The sequence below is a fragment of the Plectropomus leopardus genome, chromosome 18 (genome assembly GCF_026936395.1).
Source record: "Plectropomus leopardus strain MGB_pleo_1.0 chromosome 18, ASM2693639v1, whole genome shotgun sequence".
Lineage (NCBI taxonomy): Eukaryota > Metazoa > Chordata > Actinopteri > Perciformes > Serranidae > Plectropomus > Plectropomus leopardus.
Window position 1 is genome coordinate 3,580,377 of NC_142193.1, and position 9,992 is coordinate 3,590,368.

A 9,992-nucleotide genomic window follows, 5' to 3' on the forward strand; every position below is an offset into this window, starting at 1 on the left:
GGATCTTCAGCATCCTGTTCACTGAATCATTTCTAAGCAACGAGGCGGTGGGGACTTAAAGCATGTATGAGGGAAGTCCTGCTGCAGCTCCAGCTGGACTAAATTGACACCAAACCAAACTATGTGTGCATACAGCACTGAATGAAGTACTGCATAAAGGAATATCTTTGATAGGTTGAGCAGTTGGAGCTGAGACTGAGACTGGGAGTCTGACAAGAAAAAAGCTGGAATGCATGCAGAACACGGGGTCAATCAAAACAGCTATTTATAAAGCTTAAGAGCGAATAAACGTGTGTGAGTTTACTACTTGAGCACTTGAGCAGCTCAGTTATCCATCCTGCAGTCCGTAAACATTCCCAAATGTGAGTGTGTGCAAATGTGTGTGTTAGAGAGATAGTTAGCAGCCCTCTCCTCCCTCTCTGCATTCTTTTAAATATTTATACCAGCCAACCAGAGAGGGTTATTCTCAGGTCAGCTGTCATCGCAGGCCAGTGCCGGGAGAATTAAAAAGCAGCTAGCAGCAGTTAGGGGCTAACTCTAAGCAGAAAAAACAGCATCCGAAAATGTCCACAAAAACCTAAGACAATGAGGTCCAGGAGCTCCTTACCCTCCGAGGAGAGGACAAGATCAATCACCATATATCAGAGTTGATGCTGCTGTGTTAAACGTTGTGCCTCTTGTGACTCCAGGACGCTGACATGCTATACAAGGCCCTACTACAAACTGAAAAGTCTCTTCTTTGCAATAAAAAAAAAAAAAGTGGGTTCATATGATGATAACATTGTGGAAAAGATCCTCGTGTACACGGATCTGCAAAAACAACTGAAAAACGCTGTAGTTTGCATGCCAAAGGAACACCACGTGCCTTTAAAGGCGTTATTCTACAGAGTGGTGAGTATAAACAAACAAGAAAACGATGGCGGACGCATGCAAGAGAACTGGCAGCGTTATTAATTCAGCACAGTCAGCAGCACAGACAGATTGATAGTCCACTAATATTTTTCATCATATTTTACAAAATTAAAAACACTAACCATATTGATCCAAAAGACTTTTAAACATAGAAACATAAACTAAATATTTCAGACACCCATATGTTATTTGAACTGATTTAGTTTTTGAGAGCGTCACCAGATGTAATAACCACTAAGAGTTTAATTAAAAAACACACAAAACACTCATAGGATTTAAAATTCAAGCACTATACAAAGAGTGTGTCATACTGACATAAAAAGGTAGCTTTTCTTGCTGACTTCGGAATGAGAATAGGCCAGGAATTCTTCTAAAAACAGCAAAAAGTTACCAAAATATTCATCATGAATTCATACACTATTAGGACTAATGTGGAGTGGGAAAAACATCACACTTGGACATCTATCCCAGACCGTCCCACTGAAACCTACCTGGGGATCCACCACCCATACATAAAAGGCTGAAATTACAATCAAACAATGTCGGAAGCATTAAAAGCGATAACTGAACATTACTTGGCAAGCCTTATTGCAACTCCATTTGCATTGCATTCTTCTCATCTATACAGAGCTGTACAGTGAGTTTCAGCTCTTTGTTTAGCTGTCCAGCCCACAACTACTCTGGTTCACTCTCACCTCCCTTATAGTGTTGTTTTCAAACCCAAGAGCTGCCTGATGAAAAGGCTGTTAAAAGCCCAGTGTACGGGTGAAGTCAGGTAACTTGGAACATCAGGTAGAACATAAAAGCCACAAAAAAAAAAAAGAGAAAACTTGCAAGGCAGGTCATGTAGTATTTTGAATAAATCATTTTGGTAATAATAATAATAATAATAATAATAATAATAGTAATAGTAATAGTAATAGTAACAGTAACAATAACAATAACAATAACAATAATAATAATAATAATAATAATTATTATTATTATTAGTAGTAGTAGTAGTAGTAGTAGTAGTAGTAGTAGTAGTGGTATTATTGTTATTGTTATTATTATTATTATTATTATTATTATTATTATTATTATTATTATTATTATTATTATTATTATTATTATGAGAATAATAACTAGTTACTTAAAAACAGAGTTTTACAAAGTGCTTTGACAGACACAGCCAGGCAGAAATGGGAAAGAAATCAAGCCAAATTGCTCAGGTTTCAAAGGGTTAAAAAAAATAAAATAAATATGATTGTCCCATTTAACCTCGCCTGCTGTCCCATTTTACCTGAACATGTCATCAAAGTGTGGTCAGAGTTCTCCATGTGTTTGAAAGTTATCAGTATTTTACTATAACTTTTTTATTTTATCAGTATGTGTTGTCTCTCCGTTTTTTAGAGATCTAAAGCAAGTTTTAAAAGTAACGCTGAAGATCATCTTCAGAGTTTTAGGTGGGGTTTTTTCAATCTCCCAAAAAGTGTCCCATTCAATCTGACTTCACCCTACATTACCTGTTCAGCAGCAAACAGCAGACAGAAACAGTCAGACACTTGCTGGGAAACAAAGTGGAACTAAAGAGCCAGATGTTTCCCCCAGGAGTTGGTGGAGACCAAAATGTGTTGCTCCATAACTGCTGGATGTTCACCATATGAACATGTAAAGGTGATGTAATGTCAGCGCTGTGTTCACAACTGGATAACAGAAAGGAATACATAGGGGAACACAAAGATGTGCAAATGAGAGCAAAACTTAGCCTGCAATCCACAAATCTCTCGCAAATGGTGAATGCATGTGAACTGCAGACGGCGTCCTGTGTGTGCCTGTGTCATTTGCATGAATGTAAATTTGGGAATATACAAAAATTCCCCTCTTCCTATGCAAATAACCCTCATTGCAAATACCATCAAATTAACAAAGCACTAATTACCACACGCAGTTACAGCTGTGCCATTTACCAACACTGAGACCCGTGTATTAACCCTTTGAAACCTGAGGAAATTAGTCTGATTTCTTGCAAAAAGAAGGGGAGAGGGCCATTAGCAATTTAACAAGACGTGGCCCAAAAATTACCAAAAACTTGTAAATAAGCAAAAAAAAAGTTATATATATATATATATATATATATATATATATAAAATATGTAATTATATGTTTATACATTTTTTATTGTTTATAGTTTTCTTAGCACCTTTAACTAATTTCTTGCAATGTCTTATGTTGTTATGTTGCTCACTGCTTTTTTGCCCCATGTTTACCAAGAACTCAAACCATATTTCTCATGTTTCAAAGGGTTAAATAGCTTGTAAAAGGTTGTCTGAAATGAATGCAGCACAAGAAAAGTGATGTCGATCAGGTTTCAAAGGGTTAATTAGACACAATTTCTCCCTCTTTAAAGCTTTGAATGATAATGTATTGATATCGAGTGATATCATGGGTAATATCTAAAGTCAGAGGGGATCATCAAGTGGGTTGAGAGCTTATATCTGATTTTGAAATGGAACAGTAGTGATGGAGCTCAGGATTCATCCATGAGGGCTGCGGTTTTACACAGTTTGAGTGTATAGACCGGGGATGTGTGTGTTACAGCCAACCTGTATGTAAAGCAGAAGACACAACATTAATAACCATCAAAAATCCTGGACGATCCTCTTTATGAACTAACTGCAGCACTGTGCCTAAAAACAGTTTGGTTGGATGCGGAAGGTGGTTTCGGACACATTACATTACATTATACACTAAATACCCTAAATTCTAAAATCTGACCTTTAACTACACATCTGTGAAGTTTTGTGACTGCATCTTGTGTGGTTCCAACATTATCGTGTCAACAAAATCTGTTCATAGACACAACTCCAAACAGGGTCTGGGAGAGTTCCTGCTAACAGATATAGTCAGGATCACATTTTACCATGATGGCACACACACACACACACACACACACACACACACATATACAGATTCACCAAGTGAACAGCCATTGCAACATTGTTGTAGCAGTTAATTATTGAAATTTGCACACGTGAAATTACCAAAGTGCAACATGCTGTCTTTCACTCTGAGCCAAAACCTGTCTCTGTCCTCTCATATCAACATGTTGGAGGGAAGTCTAAAAAATCCCATGGCTATCAAACCCATCAGATTGCTGTAAAGAATGCTGGCCGTGAGTCTAATCTGCACAGAACATTTCCCAGCAGGCCAGCAGGAAGCACAGCGGGTCAAGAGCGGGCCAATTAGGGCCAGCTTCCTGTTTTATGTGACCTGACAGGACCTGGAGGAAACAACAACAGGACTTTCTATTGTTGGTCCTGAAGGCTGCATGTTCAGCTTCAGCGATGAAAGAGGGGCCATTTAGGGCAGCAAGGGACAGAGATATACTGAAACCTTCAGTTAAAAGTACAGAGCTCACTGATTACACCTGTCATGCTTCAAGGATGTTAAATAGGAGTTCTTATTCCACAGTTGGATTTTGTTGGTCCCTGCAGAATCACAGTGTCTCCACCAGCTGCAGAGGTGTTTCTCACTGTCCCTTAACATGTCAACAGTCATGGGTCAGTGTAAAGTAGCAAAGCAGCGCTGCCGCTACGTACACGCGCACCACGCACTGTGCATAGAGCACCATGGTGCCGAGGAGGCACCAGCTGAGCCAATCATCATAATAATTACAGGCCTACATGATGAATTATTGTATTAAGTTAAGCTGCAGCACATAGGTAATAAGATAAGCCTATACATATATATGTATCAGGACTCAGGAGCAGAGGCGGCCCCTCCTCCCCACCCAGTCTTGCAGCAGCGTGCATTTGCTTTGAAATTTGATCCCCGCCATCTGGTAACAAGTGAGGGAAAAAATGGGCCCATAAATGCAACAGGAGCCGGGGGCAGAGAACAGAAAAAATAAGAAACTGTGAGGGGAGGCTCGTGCATCACTTGCAGGTATGTTTAAAGTGTTAATAAGCACCTAGCCACTTCTGTGTGTGTGTTTGTGTGTGTGTGTGTGTGTGTGTTTGTTTGTTTGTTTGTTTGCAGATGCAAGTGAAAGACTGATGTCGATCCAGGTATTAAAGGGTTAAAGGTGTTGTAAAGCTAATCTTTTTTCCATAACCTCACAGACTTTACTAACTAGTTGTTTTAATACTGTGTCGTCAACTGTCTTTAAAAATCATAACACATTTATCTGTTTTAAAATAATCCTGCCAGTGCTGTAAAAGACAAGGTGCTTTACATCTATATTTGAAGCTTGTGATAGAGTTTGAGAGGCAAATAACAGGAAGTAGAAAAGAAACTTGCTTTTGGGCCTGGGACTGAAAGGGTTACAGTTTGCAGAAACACACCATGTTGCAATAAAAGCTCTGCTGAGTCGACAGTGATTGTGCCATTCAGTAAAACGCCATGAAAGAAGGACAACAGTGTCGCATAAACATGTTGTGTCTTTAACCCTTTGAAACCTGGTGACTTGTGCTGCTCTCAGACGCCTTTCACAAGTATTTAAACCTTTGAGCTTTGAGCACATTGGTGTGATTTCTTTCAAAAGCAGGTGAAAAAGGATATGTGCATTTTAGTAGGAAAAGTTCTTCGAACTGCAATAAAAAAAAGGGTAGATTTAGGAGAATATTTTTTAACGTCTAGGGGAAAAAAGTTAGTGAAAAAACATTTATAGTCACATAACATATACAAAGATATGTCACAGAATTATTATAAATTTTCAAGCACATTCTCCAGGCTGTTTCCTTTTTTTATTTAACTTTCTGTGTCATTATTTTTAAATTCAAAAAATATAAATATATACATATGTATATATATGTCTGTGTGTGTGTGTGTGTGTGTATGTATGTATATGTAGATATGTGTTTGTGTGTGTGTATATGTGTGTGTGTGTTTGTGTGTGTGTGTATATATATATAATTTTCAGGTTATATTATATATATATATATATATATATATATATATATATATATATATATATATATATATATATATATATATATATATATATATATATATATATATATGTACATTTTACTAATTTCTTGATACTTTTTTGGATAATTTCTGCCTTCTTTTTTCCATGTTTTTGAAAGAAATTAGGCCAATGTGCTCAGGTTTCAAAGGGTTAAATGTTGATTGATATATGATACTTTCATTCTTTTTTAAATTTTAGACAACTAATAGAATTAATAGAACGTCTCTCGGCAGGCAGAGCTGGGAGAGATTCATAACTCCTCAGGTTGTGCAGTTTATGGTATACATCTCTTTACACTGACAGGAGTTGATCTTTCATGTGAGAGCTGTGGGTTTTCACCAGCATCATTAGCTCATGTGTTCTGCTTTTCAGATTTTCTCAACACAAAGACCCATTGACTCTGATCCTTTGATGGCATTTGGAGGAATTTATGGACTCTGATAAAGTGAAAACAGTGTGGAACACATTATAGTTTGTTTCCAGTTGAGAAAGATCAACTGTCATGCCAGATGGATGACAGAGAACTGCACCCATACTCTAATGGCGGGCATCTTGAAATAATTGGAACAAGAAGAAAAGTTATTAGCTCTGAAAAAACAAGAGGGGATAGGAAATACAAACTGTGTCAACTCAGAGTGTAATGTTGACTGTGAATTCAAATGTACAAGCTCTGCATCATTATTCATTGTTCATTATGACAATACAACAAGCAACAATTTACAATCTATTTAGAGTTATGCAAGTTTACACCTCCAAAACGCTGACCCTTTGAAACAAGAGCAAATTGGTTTAATTTCTTTCTAAAACACGGGGAGAAGGTAAGAAGCAACTTACAAGACATAGTCCACAAATGAGCAACACATTTGTAAAAAAGTAAAAAGTTCCCTGAAAAAATAGCAAAAACAAAGAAAGAAGAAAATTACCTAAAAACCTCCTTAAAAAAAATCAAAAAGTACAAAAAAAAACCCCTAGAAAAACTTTTTTTTTTTTTTTTTTTTTTAAAAAAGAAAAAAGTTATTTTACAAAAACTGGGAAATCATTTATAAAGGGTTTTTAAAAATTTCTGAGAATTTTGTAAAATTATGTTACATAATTACACATTTTTTCCCTAGCTCTTTTTTCCTATTACCAAGTTGCTAATGGCCTTTTCCGTCATGTTGCAATGTGACTAAATTGGTTCAGAAACCAAGAAGCTGGTTGTCAGCTGGTGAAAGTAGGTTGTCCTTGACTGTGACTCCAGGTGTTCCTTGAGTTCCTTTCCTTTTCTCCCTCATGTTTTCACCTACACTGTGTGTGTTTGTGTGTGTGTGTTTGTGTGTGGCTCTCCCTCAACTGGCTCCTGATTCAGTCTCACCTCCTGTCTTCAATCATCTCATCAGCATGCAGTGTGAGAACCCAGGAACACCACTTACTCATCACCAGATTGTTTTGCTAGACTCACTGGTAATACCTCTCAGCTGCTCAGTATGAGTATGAGTTTTTTCCTTGTGTTTTTTGCGCTTATCTATTGATCATTTTCTCCTGTCCTTCGGATCACCAGTGTCTGCTCCCACGCCAGCTCACCACCTCCATCTGACCCCCACAATGTGCCAAGTCCTTAAATTCACTTTATACTGGCTTTTCACAGCCCCAGTTAATCCAAACAGTTAAAATTGTATTTTGGTGGTTATACTGACTCTATACCACTTTTTACTGCAGTTTAAAAGCCTCTCACTGTCACAGAGAAGAGTAAATACAAAGCTGTTGACAGTGTCTCTGTGGACAGAATCCCACCAGATATTGACACAAGGCATTTTATTTGAATGATTTGCAAGGCCATGTTGTCAGCAATGCAGGAGCTTGCGCGACTTCATAAAAGAGTGAAATTTGTTCCGAAATTTGGAAAGACAGCTCTCATAGCAGCAGGCAGTGATGCAGCAACAACGTTCTAACAACACTGCATGTGTTAACACCACAAGCATGAAACACGTTGCAGTTCGGCGAGGGTAATGTCACACACAGCTGACACATGTTGTGTGAAATGGGCTTAAGCCCTAACAATGGAGACGGCAATTCTGATTCTGATTCTGATTTTTTGGAGCGATAATGGAAAGGCAATCCCCTTATGGGAGCGACCACATATGAAGGATTTCTGGAAGGTGATAGTCCACGATTTCACAGAGGAATTATGGATTCAAAACTTCCAGAAGATCGGCACAACTTTTGAAGAGTTATAAGATGCAATAACACCATGAGGGAGCCAGTTCCTACTGACAAGCACATAGCCATAGCATCATGTGACCTAGAAAACCCAAAAAAGTGTTTCCATTGCAGTTTTGTGAAATATGGCTTTTTTAATCGGCTGAAATACCACCTCATGCAAGCATACAAACTTTTTTGCGATAAATGGGAGGTTTTTTTAATTGATGTGTTTCCATTTGGCAAGATTTTTTATTTGCAATTTTAACATAGCGCAGTTTAAGGGTTAATGAAATGGTTTCATTGAAAACTGGTGGGAATGTGGGGCTGGTTCACTAGATTAGCACCAAGGTTCCAAGAATTTTGAATTGCACCAGCTCAAGAACCAGAGCTGATTTGGTGGAAAAGGGGTATAAGAGGGTCATGTCCAGATTGATCTCCCTCAGAAGGCTCAGGGCATTTGACATCTGGAGGCCTTTTTTCATGTTTTTTAAATTTGTTTTTAAATCAAGGTATTTTAGTAGGTCTTCTTGTCTATGCTATTGTATATTGGGCCTGCAACATTACGGCTGAGGGTAGGAGGAAGATCAAGATGATCAAGAATTTGGGGTCAGTGATTGACCTGTCTCCACATTCTCTTGAGACCATTATTGAGCAGAGAAATATTAGGAGACTTAAGCAGGACATAGCAGGAGAAACAGGCTTCTATAGGGTGGTGAAGTAATGAGTCCTAAAACGCAAAAGTTCATTAGCATTTTTGCACTTTTGGTTCCCTCATCTCCCTCATCCTTCGTTTTTAGAATGGGTTTTCAATAAAATGCTATAAAAAAGGTCTGTGGTTATAACATGCTAAAGATATTAAGACATTTTGTTCTGCAACATGAAATATGACCCTATAAACCCAATTTTTGAACTTTTAAGATTTTATGCATCTTAAAACAGGTAATTTTTAACAAGCGGCTAAACTGGAATACAGTGTTTGTCAGGAACATTAGACTTCATCACACCGCACACAGAAACTACTTGTGAGACTAACAATTGACACAGACATGATCGTTAGCTAGATCAGGTCACACGAGAAAATGTTGTTGAAATTAAGCGCTAAATCAAATCTGAAGTTGCCAAAGTGCTCAGGACTTCATGTGTTCCTGCAGCTTGTTTTTGATGAACAAACCTGATCCATTGCCTTTTTCAATAATCAATTTATTGAGTGTGTACTTGTTCTGCATACTGTTTACTGCTTGTACTTTGGCACATTTGCACTTTTGTGTAATTTATTCAATGTTTTGGTTTTTGCTGACCCTCTTATTGTTGTTGCAGTGGAACTGTGTACTTTGTTGCAATGTCTCTGCTGGATGTTATCTATGTGTAGCACTTTTTCACTACATTTCTCATTCGTTCTGCAGCGGATACTTCTGTATCTTTTCCCAGATGGCTGCAGGGTGAACAGACTGTGGCTGCTGTCTTTCAGTATCCTTTGGGGTTTTTGCATCAACTTCTTCATTTTCCCATTTAATTTTCCATTTTGTTTATCCATGTATTCATTTTCATATTTATTTGCTTATTTACTTATGTTTTATTTTCCACTTAATGTATAAATTCCCCAAATTATTCAGTTTCCCATTTTATTTTCCATTTAACATATTCATTTTTAAATGTATTTATGTATTTTTTATGCATTTATTTATGTATTACTTACGTTATTTATGTATTACTTTACTTTTTGCCTTCCCCTCAATTTATTTTTGGCCTTTTTTCATTTATTTATTTATTTTTGATTTTGTCAGTTTCAGTCCTCTGTAGCTTTACAAATAAGCTGCTTACTACTGACTTACTTCTAAGGTGCTGCATCTTTTGAGGCAAATGTTGTACTTTTTACTGTAGTTATCTGACAGTTTTGGTTACTTGCTACTTTGCATATTAAGATTATTAGTCCTTTTACACCTGG